Below are 11,770 nucleotides of genomic sequence, written 5' to 3'. Positions count from 1 at the left end.
AGAGAAACAGGAAGAGTAATATACCTAGAGAAACAGGAAGAGTAATATACCTAGAGAAACAGGAAGAGTAATATACCTAGAGAAACAGGAAGAGTAATATACCTAAAGAAACAGGAAGAGTAATATACCTAGAGAAACAGGAAGAGTAATATACCTAGAGAAACAGGAAGAGTAATATACCTAGAGAAACAGGAAGAGTAATATACCTAGAGAAACAGGAAGAGTAATATACCTAGAGAAACAGGAAGAGTAATATACCTAAAGCAACATAAAATGTGAAAGTGACTTAATCATATTTAGAACATACACAAAGAGATGGGGCATCCTGGTACAATGTGACACAGCCAATGAAACTGAGTGTCCAGGTTCCCCCACTGTAAAGCTAAAAAGCAGAACTAATTACACTAAGTGGAACAACAGCCTAGGTGAAAATGTCACAATTAATGGCAGCGTTAGGGTATGCAAAAAAAATTAGGCATGCCGATAGACAAAGTGTTCAAGAGAATTTGGAAAGGGCTGTTTAAACTACTGGTCAAAATAAGTAAACTGGTCCTAACAATTACCTGGTCAATCTTCAAGGGGATCAGATGGTTGATAAAGGGACTGATCATCTGGAGCATGGTATATGAGAGAGTGCATCCTCCTAGAAGACAGGGACCAGCAGTTCCTGTTGAACAGGATGTACTGCTCATGACCCCGAGAGTAACGGATGTGACTCAAGTTTAAGGGGCAGAAAGGTGAATAAATAAGAGAGCCCCCAGCCGCTCAGATCACAAACACTCTCCTGCTCAGAGACACAGAGGCATCCTGCTCTTCACACAACGCAACTCAACAACCAGATTAACTTTAGGCAGTGAAAACTTAAAGCTATCCTCTACCATGACTTCCAACGAAACTGACCATGACGCCTCGACTGAGGCATGCAGTCCCTTCACTGACCAGGTATGGGAAAACATCTGTTGTCAAATATTAGTTCTCGTAGTTTTTGTGAAAATAGCATGGGAAAATAGGCATAATAATGGCTTAGTAACTTGGGTTACTCTATCTATCAATTCATTAGTTGCCATTGCTAGACTAGGGTTAACGATGGGACAAAGAATAATGTTGTCCGTTGTACCAATAATACTAATACAGAGAATGTACACAATATTAGGAAAATATTATTTGGTCTGTCTATATTTAGAAGCTTTGGCCGCAGCTATGACTGTAGTAAGTAAAATAGGTGCAATAGAGAAGAACGGAACAGATGGTAAAATGGAACCTATGTGTGCTACCATAATTGGAATACACTATGTGGCGCGGATCATTGAAGCAGGCCTAGTTGGCGTGCTATGTGTCCAAATAGTCAAATTAATGAGAAAACTGAAACCAAAAGATCAGCGGAACACAGCCTTAAAGGCCGTCCCACTGGTCCTCTGGGTAACTGTCCTATTGACCCTAAGTTGCGGAGAAGAAATGGGGTGGCCCACAAACATTTTGAAAGTAGTTTGGGGATTGTGTTTACCCATATTCTTTCCCCCCACTCCCAGCAGGACCAGGAGGAACACGACAAGCCATGGAATGGGGTAAGGATGGCTAAAGTAATAGTGCCCCCCCCAGTGACAGAACCAATAGGGGAAGCAGGGGTATTAATAGAGGTAGAGGAGAGTATAATATGGTTCATAGACATGTGGGCCAGACATTTAGATGCCCTTAAGGCATATACAAATTGTGGGGGTTCTGGCCAATTGGAACCATTGCCACTAGGGATAGACTCTACCAACGGGGTAGTGTTAGGCGGAACCACCTTCATATGTGCTCATTGTTACCAAGGGGGTGTAGCATACCGCATTAGGCGTAACCATGACCCCATTGGTACTTATACGGGCCTAGTGACTTCGTGGGGAGCCACGGGCCAGTAACAGGGGAAGGAGACAGATGGATCAGGAAATTGAGTCCCAACGGACCCAACCTGAATCTCTGGAAAAGTGACTCATGGCCCAGAAAGGCATGGAAAAAAACGGGATACCGAACCTTGACCTTTAACCACCGGAGGGTGGCTGGGGACATAGGTAATGGTACGCTGACCGGGCAGTGGGACAAGGCTCTTGTAGTCAAAGACCTGGAAGCCCATTGGTCTCAGGAAGACCTCACCATGCTAAAACAGAGCCCTTGGTTCATGTACGGGAGTGCTAGACCACTACTGAGTTGCCAAATCTTCCCACCAAAATGGGAAAGACTCAGCTGTGACCAGTGGAACCTAAGCAATTATGTGGCCGTAAAGGACCACTGGTTCCCTAGCGCAGACGATACAATAGCCATTAGAAAGGCTAGGAGAGAGCCAATGTCCAAAGTAATTGGGTGTACTGAGACAGGGGGAAGTGAAACTCTGGCTGACTTCAGTAGGAAGCACAGAAGAGGAACCCAAAGAGGCCTTAGGAGGCTAAATGGGTTCAGGCTTAGGGAGCCAGGGAATCATAGACATTCTTACGGGCACACTTGTATTACCTCAGTGCCCCCCAGACCCCAGCAAAGAGGGCCTGAAAGGAATGGTCCAGACACAAAGTTAGAGCTAAGATATAGGGAGAACCTCGCAGTCTTAGGCCATAGACTGGCCGACTTGACCCTGGCCGCAGAAAGAGCTGTAGGAGCTCTGACCCAGAAAGACCCCCAGGGGAACGATGGACCTCAAAGTCACAGGGACAAAAAGAGAACCAGGAAGGGGCAAGGTAGACAATAGGAGAATAACCTTTCTTTCTCCAGGGCCCCATGGAAGACACCCAGTCCGGGGAAGAAGATTGGGAAGAAGAAGAAGTTAATAGGTTAATAGGCCAATAAGGCACAGAGTAATGACCCGGCTTGTCACCAAAAGCACTCACAAACTTCTACAGATGCACAATCGAGAGCATCCTGGCGGGCTGTATCACCGCCTGGTACGGCAACTGCTCCGCCCTCAACCGTAAGGCTCTCCAGAGGGTAGTGAGGTCTGCACAACGCATCACCGGGGGCAAACTACCTGCCCTCCAGGACACCTACACCACCCGATGTTACAGGAAGGCCATAAAGATCATCAAGGACATCAACCACCCGAACCACTGCCTGTTCACCCCGCTATCATCCAGAAGGCGAGGTCAGTACAGGTGCATCAAAGCTGGGACTGAGAGACTGAAAAACAGCTTCTATCTCAAGGCTATCAGACTGTTAAACAGCCACCATTGAGTGGCTGCTGCCAACACACTGTCATTGACACTGACCCAACTCCAGCCACTTTAATAATGGGAATTGATGGGAAATGATGTAAATATATCACTAGCCACTTTAAACAATGCTACCTTATATAATGTTACTTACCCTACATTATTCATCTCATATGCATACGTATATACTGTACTCTACATCATCGACTGCATCCTTATGTAATACATGTATCACTAGCCACTTTAACTATGCCACTTTGTTTACTTTGTCTACATACTCATCTCATATGTATATACTGTACTCGATACCATCTACTGTATGCTGCTCTGTACCATCACTCATTCATATATCCTTATGTACATATTCCTTATCCCCTTACACTGTGTATAAGACAGTAGTTTTAGAATTGTTAGTTAGATTACTTGTTGGTTATCACTGCATTGTCGGAACTAGAAGCACAAGCATTTCACTACACTCGCATTAACATCTGCTAACCATGTGTATGTGACAAATAACATTTGATTTGATTTGATTTGATGGCAAGAATTAGAAAGTGAGGGTATGCCAGAGTTTCCAGATACTAGGAATTATCCTGTAGGATGGATAGCACCGGTAATAATAATTCCTCACCCAGACGCTTTTAAAACCTGTGGCTCATGTGATAGAAGTACTGAAGGGGTACTCAGCGGGAGATTAATGTTAAGAGGACGAATGTTAGACAACGTATGTATGTTATGTCTAGCCCGCAGAGATAAGTGGCCAACCCTAAAACCCATAGTGAACAAGGGAAACAGATGGGGACATGTAGAAGAGCCAGAAGAGTTAAATTTAACAATCGTTTACAAGGGACAAGAAGTAGACTGGGATAAGAGAACTGGCACTGTTGAATTACATGGGATGGCTTACAAGACCTATTCAACAGGTTGGAGAAGAAGGACAACAGAGACGGGTTCAAATATGCACAGGCTGTGAATCAGGAACCAGAGGAAAGTACACCACCCAGTGGGGAAATGAGGATGGTGTTAGAGTGCCGCTTTGCAAGAGATGTTTATGCTTTAAGAGTTGCGCTAGAAAAAGGCAGGAGTGGTATAGCGAGGACAAACATGAGGTTTGGCCTATGGAGAGAGAATATGCTGATATATTTGAACATGGTAGAATAGCTACTAGATGTAGACATACAGATGGTGTATATTTGAGAATGAGGGACAGAGCTGATAATTAGGCAACAATGCCGGGACATCGTAGCTGGGCAACAGTATGGGGAATAACGGCTAGGTCAGACGGACTAGAGCTAGGGATAACCAGAGTTGGAAATCAGAGTCCGGTTAAAGGCACTAAGAGAAAAGAGACAGGGGAGGGTGTAGTAAAATGCCAAATGGATCTACCTCCTGGTCCTCTTCCCCTGTCTTACCCACCAAGGGTAGAGACAGAGATGACCTTGCCTACTGAAATACCGGATTGGGCAAAGCCACCAGAAGACGACTCAAGCCAACCAACTATTGAACCTGACTGGTGTCAGGAAGAATCACCCTCTGCCTCAAGTGACACCTCTGAATAGGAACAGCTGATAGACTCATTGCTGATAGAGTAAGGGCACTGTCATAAACAGAGGCCCATATCCGCACTGTAAGAAAAGTATTTCCTGTTGTAAGATATGTCATCACCCTCTCTGCTCTGAGGGAATGGGAGGAGCAGTGGATCGGGAGCAGAGAATCAAAAGGTATATAAAGAGACATTTGCCATTACTTTGGCGCTGACTTCTTGAATTCTGAATTCATTTAGACAACCATTTGACTTCGGGTAAATTGACACCTGACTCAAATTACTTAAAGATTCTAACTTGTTGGATCTGAGAAGGGACTTTCCAATATACCGTTTAACTATTGAACAGCTGTTTTGTCACATATTGACCAGGTGCGTGTGTCTCAGAACCGCGGCCTCGTTGCGTGCCACGGACGCTGCGGTAGTTCAACGGGACTGAGAGTTACTCTAGTCCTTTAGTTGATCTCTTGTTTATACCTATGGTTATCTGAATTGACCCTGTAAGCACATTGACCAGGTGCGTGTGTCTCATAACCTCGGCCTCGTCGCGTGCCACGGACGCTGAGGTAGTTCAATGGGACTGAGAGTCACTCTAGTCCTTTAGTTGTCCTTTAGTTGATCTCTTGTTTATACCTATGGTTATCTGAATTGACCCTGTAAGCACATTGACCAGGTGCGTGTGTCTCAGAACCTCGGCCTGTATTTTACAGACTTTTTGATTTCCATTGGGGCAAGGGATCAGTGTTTCATCAAAAACTTGAATCTCTAAATTTTGTTTCAACTCTCAGCCAATAGAGGGGAGTCGCTACTAACTAAATTCTAAAAGAACTCTGACCGATTGAAACTCTGCTCCTGATCTCGGGACTCTGGAAAAGGTAATTAAATAACTATTCTAAATATTTAAATAGAGATAAGTGTTATCATTGTACCAGAGGAAGAGCATTAAGTGTTTGCATGTTTTGATTCATTTAATTGGTCTATTTTGAAGTGTGTTTGATTGTAAAGTTTTTTTTCAAAAATAAAGCTACAAAGGGTCCCAGCTATAACATGTAGTGTCATCCAAAGGGTCCCAGCTACAACATGTAGTGTCATCCAAAGGGTCCCAGCTATAACATGTAGTGTCATCCAAAGGGTCCCAGCTATAACATGTAGTGTCATCAAAGGGTCCCAGCTACAACATGATGTCATCCAAAGGGTCCCAGCTACAACATGTAGTGTCATCCAAAGGGTCCCAGCTACAACATGTAGTGTCATCCAAAGGGTCCCAGCTACAACATGTAGTGTCATCCAAAGGGTCCCAGTGGTGACATGTAGTGTCAAAGAGGTCCCAGCTACAACATGTAGTGTCATCCAAAGGGTCCCAGCTACAACATGTAGTGTCATCCAAAGGGTCCCAGCTACAACATGTAGTGTCATCCAAAGGGTCCCAGCTATAACATGTAGTGTCATCCAAAGGGTCCCAGCTATAACATGTAGTGTCATCCAAAGGGTCCCAGCTATAACATGTAGTGTCATCAAAGGGTCCCAGCTATAACATGTAGTGTCATCCAAAGGTCCTGGTGTCCAAAAGGGTCCCAGCTATAACATGTCATCCAAAGGGTCCCAGCTATAACATGTAGTGTCATCCAAAGGGTCCCAGCTATAACATGTAGTGTCATCCAAAGGGTCCCAGCTATAACATGTAGTGTCATCCAAAGGGTCCCAGCTACAACATGTAGTGTCATCCAAAGGGTCCCAGCTACAACATGTAGTGTCATCCAAAGGGTCCCAGCTACAACATGAGTGTCATCAAAGGGTCCCAGCTATAACATGTAGTGTCCAAAGGTCCCATTGTTTGGGTCCCAGCTATAACATGTTTGTCATCCAAAGGGTCCCAGCTATAACATGTTGTCATCCAAAGGTCCCAGCTATAACATGTAGTGTCATCCAAAGGGTCCCAGCTATAACATGTAGTGTCATCCAAAGGGTCCCAGCTATAACATGTAGTGTCATCCAAAGGGTCCCAGCTATAACATGTAGTGTCATTGTGTTCGATAAAATCCTTCTTTGTATCCCAAAATGTCTGTTTAGTTGGCGCCATCGATTTGAGTAATCCACTCGTCTAACTTGCATAGAATGGAACCTGAAAATGTACCCTTAAACTTTGTTTCAACAAGTCAAATACGTTTCTATGTCCTCCTCAGATACCCTAAAATGTAATCAAATGTTCAATAGGAAACCAATTTTAGCAGGTGCGTAATTTCTTCATGGCACGCGCAATCACACATTTCCAAGACTGTGTCCTTCTACTAAAACTGTTATTTCTTATTTGTTTTTGAAGTTACAAGCCTGAAACTTTGAACATAGACTGCTGACACCCTGTGGAAGCCATGGGAATTGCACCCAGGGAGCTAATAAATACAATATGACCTTTCTCTTGCATTTCTAAGAGGATTGCTTCTCAAAAAACATATCGGATTGCTTTTCTTTAGATTTTCTCCATATCTTTCTACAAACTTCAAAGTGTTTTCTTTCCAATGGTATCAATTATACTTCTGGGCCTGAGCTACAGGCAGGAAATGGAGAAAAAAGGGGCCTATCCCTAAGAAAGGCAAGCCTAAATAAGTTTAGTTGTACAAATTTGCATAGCAAGTCACATAAAAAATTGCATGGACTCATTCTGTGTTCAATAATAATGGTTAAGATACTTTTTTAAATGACTACCTCATCTCAGTACCTCACACAAACAATGATCTGTAAGGTCCTTCAATAAAGTAAGGATTTCAAGCACCGATTCAACCACAAAGACAGGGAGGTTTTCCAATGCCTCACAAAGAAGGGACCCTATTGGTAGATGGGTAAAACATGTAAAAGAAGACATTGGACATTCCCTTCACCATGGTGAAGTTATTAATTAAACTTTGAAAGGTGAATCAATACATCCAGTCACAACAAAAATACAGGCGTCCTCATTAACTCAGTTGCCGTAGAGGAAGAAAACTGCTCAGGGATTTTACAGTGAGGTCAATGGTGACTCTGTGGAAAGAACTGAAAACTGCTGTTCACAAATGCTCTCCATCCAACCTCACTGAGCTCGAGCTGTTTTGCAAGGAGGAATGGGAAAACTTTTCAGTCTCTCGATGTGCAAAACTGATAGAGACATACCCCAAGCGACTTACAGCTGTAATCGCAGCAAAAGGTGGCGCTACAAAGTATTAACTTAAGGGGGCTGAAAAATTTTGTACGCCCAATTTTTCAGTTTTTGATTTGTTAAAAAAGTTTGAAATATCCAATAAATGTCGTTCCAGGTTAGGTTAGGTTAGGGCAGGTTAGGTTAGGTTAGGGCAGGGCAGGGCAGGGCAGGGGAGGGAGGGGAGGGCAGGAAGGGGGTTAGGGGAGGGCAGGGGAGGGAGGGCAGGTTGGGGGAGGAGGGCAGGTTAGGGAGGGGAGGGCAGGGCAGGGGAGGGGATGGGAGGGCAGGTTAGGTTAGGTTAGGGAGGGCAGGTTAGGTTAGGGAGGGCAGGGCAGGTTGGGGGAGGGGAGGGGAGGGCAGGTTAGGGAGGGCAGGGAGGGGAGGTTAGGTTAGGGGAGGGCAGGGCAGGTTAGGTTAGGGGAGGGCAGGTTAGGGCAGGGGAGGGAAGGGGAGGGGAGGAGAGGGCAGGTTAGGGGAGGGCAGGGCAGGGGAGAGAAGAGAAGGGCAGGTTAGGGGAGGGGAGGGCAGGGCAGGGCAGGAGGGGAGGGCAGGTTAGGGGAGGGGAGGTTAGGTTAGGGTAGGGAGGGCAGGTTAGGGGAGGGGAGGTTAGGGAGGTTAGGGAGGGCAGGTTAGTTAAGGGGGAGGGCAGGTTAGGGGAGGGCAGGGCAGGTTAGGGAGGGCAGGTTAGTTAAGGGGAGGGCAGGTTAGGGAGGGCAGGGCAGGGGGGAGAGAAGGGCAGGTTAGGGGAGGGGAGGGCAGGTTAGGGAGGGCAGGGCAGGGGAGAGAAGGGCAGGTTAGGGGAGGGCAGTGGAGGGGAGGGCAGGTTAGGGGAGGGAGGGGCAGGGGAGGGGAGGGCAGGTTAGGGGAGGGAGGTTAGGGTAGGGGAGGGCAGGTTAGGGGAGGGGAGGTTAGGGAGGGCAGGGCAGGGGAGGTTAGGGGAGGGCAGGTTAGGGGAGGTTAGGGCAGGGCAGGGCAGGTTAGGGAGGGGAGGTTAGGGAGGGCAGGGCAGGGAGGTTAGGGGAGGGCAGGGCAGGGCAGGTTAGGGGAGGGGAGGTTAGGTTAGGGGGAGGGCAGGTTAGGTTAGGTTAGGGGTGGTTAGGGAGGGCAGGGGAGGGAGGGCAGGGAGAGAAGGGCAGGTTAGGGCAGGGCAGGGGGGGGAAGGGGGGTTAGGGAGGGCAGGGGAGGGGAGGGCAGGGAAGGGGCAGGTTAGGGCAGGGCAGTGGAGGGGAGGGCAGGTTAGGGAGGGGAGGGCAGGGGAGGGAGGGCAGGTTAGGGAGGGGAGGTTAGGGTAGGGGAGGGCAGGTTAGGGAGGGAGGTTAGGGGAGGGCAGGGCAGGGGAGGTTAGGGGAGGGCAGGTTAGGGAGGTTAGGGCAGGGCAGGGCAGGTTAGGGGAGGGGACGTTAGGGAGGGCAGGGCAGGGGAGGTTAGGGGAGGGCAGGGCAGGTTAGGGGAGGGCAGGTTAGGTTAGGTTAGGGAGGGCAGGTTAGGTTAGGGCAGGACGGGGCAGGTTAGGGGAGGGAAGGGGGGTTAGGGGAGGGCAGGGGAGGGGAGGGCAGGGAGAGAAGGGCAGGTTAGGGAGGGCAGAGGAGGGAGGGCAGGTTAGGGCAGGGCAGGGGAGGGGATGGCAGGGAGAGAAGGGCAGGTTAGGGCAGGGGAGGTTAGGGAGGGCAGGGCAGGTTAGGGAGGGCAGGGCAGGGAGGGAGGGCAGGTTAGGGAGGGCAGGGCAGTGGAGGTTAGGGAGGGCAGGGCAGGGGAGGGCAGGGCAGGGCAGGTTAGGGAGGGGGGAGGGCAGGTTAGGGAGGGGAGGGCAGGTTAGGGAGGGGAGGTTAGGGTAGGGGAGGGCAGGTTAGGGGAGGGGAGGTTATGGGAGGGCAGGGCAGGGGAGGTTAGGGGAGGGAAGGTTAGGGGAGGTTAGGGCAGGGCAGGTTAGGGGAGGGGAGGTTAGGGAGGGCAGGGCAGGGGAGGTTAGGGGAGGGGCAGGGCAGGGAGGGAGGGGAGGGGACGTTAGGTTAGGGGAGGGCAGGTTAGGTTAGGTTAGGTTAGGGGATGTTAGGGGAGGGCAGGTTAGGTTAGGACAGGGCAGGTTAGGGGAGGGAAGGGGGTTAGGGGAGGGCAGGGAGGTTAGGTTAGGGGGGCAGGTTAGGTTAGGGCAGGACAGGGCAGGTTAGGGGAGGGAAGGGGGTTAGGGAGAGAAGGGCAGGTTAGGGCAGGGCAGGGAGGTTAGGGAGGGCAGGGCAGGGAGGTTAGGGGAGGGCAGAGGAGGGAGGGCAGGGAGAGAAGGGCAGGTTAGGGGAGGACAGGTTAGGGGAGGGCAGGGCAGGGCAGGGCAGGGCAGGGCAGGGGGGGGCAGGTTAGGGGAGGGCAGGGCAGGGAGGTTAGGGGAGGGCAGGGCAGGGGAGGTTAGGGAGGGGAGGGCAGGTTAGGTTAGGGCAGGACAGGTTAGGGGCAGGTTAGGGAGGGGAGATTAGGGGAGGGGGGCAGGGGAGGTTAGGGGGTAGGTTAGGGCAGGGCAGGGCAGGTTAGGGAGGGGAGGGCAGGTTAGGATGGTTAGGTTAGGGAGGGCAGGGCAGGGCAGGGCAGGGGGGAGGGGAGGGCAGGTTAGGTTAGGGCAGGGCAGGGCAGGGAGGGGAAGTTAGGGGAGGGGAGGGCAGGGGAGGTTAGGGAGGGCAGGGCAGGGGAGGTTAGGGGAGGGCAGAGGAGGGGAGGGCAGGGGAGAGAAGGGGAGGGGAAGTTAGGGGAGGGGAGGGCAGGGGAGGTTAGGGGAGGGCAGGTTAGGGGAGGGCAGGGCAGGGAGAGAAGGGCAGGTTAGGGAGGGCAGGGCAGGTTAGGTTAGGGCAGGGCAGGGGATGGGAGGGCAGGTTAGGTTAGGTTAGGGGAGGGCAGGTTAGGTTAGGGCAGGGCAGGGCAGGGCAGGGCAGGGAGAGAAGGGCAGATTAGGGGAGGGGAGGGCAGGGCAGGGGAGAGAAGGGCAGATTAGAGGAGGGGAGGGAGGGCAGGGCAGGGCAGGGCAGGGCAGGGCAGGGGGCAGGTTAGGGCAGGGCAGGGGAGGGGATGGGAGGGCAGGTTAGGTTAGGTTAGGGAGGGCAGGTTAGGTTAGGGGAGGGCAGGGCAGTGCAGGGGAGGGAGGTTAGGGGAGGGGAGGTTAGGTTAGGGGAGGGCAGGTTAGGTTAGGGGAGGAGGTTAGGTTAGGGAGGGAAGGGAGGTTAGGTTAGGGCAGGTTAGGGCAGGGCAGGGGAGGGAAGGGGAGGTTAGGTTAGGGGAGGACAGGTTAGGGAAGGGAAGGGGAGGGCAGGTTAGGGGGGGGGAGGGCAGGTTAGGGAGGGCAGGTTAGGTTAGTGGAGGGGAGGGCAGGTTAGGTTAGGTTAGGGAGGGCAGGTTAGGTTAGTGGAGGGGAGGGCAGGTTAGGTTAGTGGAGGGGAGGGCAGGTTAGGTTAGGGAGGGCAGGTTAGGTTAGTGGTGGGGAGGGCAGGTTAGGTTAGGGGAGGGGAGGGCAGGTTAGGTTAGGGGAGGGCAGGTTAGGTTAGTGGAGGGGAGGGCAGGTTAGGTTAGGGAGGGCAGGTTAGGTTAGTGGAGGGCAGGTTAGGTTAGGGAGGGCAGGTTAGGTTAGTGGAGGCGAGGGCAGGTTAGGTTAGGGGAGGGCAGGTTAGGTTAGTGGAGGGGAGGGCAGGTTAGGTTAGTGGAGGGAAGGTTAGGTTAGGTTAGTGGAGGGAGGGCAGGTTAGGTTAGGGCAGGGCAGGGGAGGGAAGGGAGGGCAGGTTAGGGGAGGGGAGGGCAGGTTAGGGAAGGAGGTTAGGTTAGGGGAGGGCAGGTTAGGTTAGGTTAGGGGAGGGCAGGTTAGGGAGGGGAGGAAGGAGGTTAGGTTAGGGGAGGGCAGGTTAG

General features: G+C 50.6%; 1 long non-coding RNA gene across 2 annotated transcripts; it reads left to right on the top strand.

Moving 5' to 3' along the window:
- Positions 1-276: 276 nt before the first annotated feature.
- Positions 277-5,412, top strand: LOC115120105 (uncharacterized). 2 transcript variants are annotated; one of them, XR_010459356.1, is made up of 4 exons: positions 277-942; positions 1,530-1,565; positions 2,743-5,091; positions 5,237-5,412. It is a non-coding gene; the product is annotated as an uncharacterized LOC115120105 (long non-coding RNA). The 2 variants fall into 2 exon arrangements; XR_003862093.2 differs by having other exon boundaries at positions 623-942; positions 2,743-5,412.
- Positions 5,413-11,770: the final 6,358 nt, after the last annotated feature.

Source organism: Oncorhynchus nerka, linkage group LG16 (genome assembly GCF_034236695.1).
Source record: "Oncorhynchus nerka isolate Pitt River linkage group LG16, Oner_Uvic_2.0, whole genome shotgun sequence".
NCBI lineage: Eukaryota > Metazoa > Chordata > Actinopteri > Salmoniformes > Salmonidae > Oncorhynchus > Oncorhynchus nerka.
The sequence above is the reverse complement of the archived record's forward strand: the minus strand, read 5'-3'. Positions and strand labels throughout refer to the sequence as shown.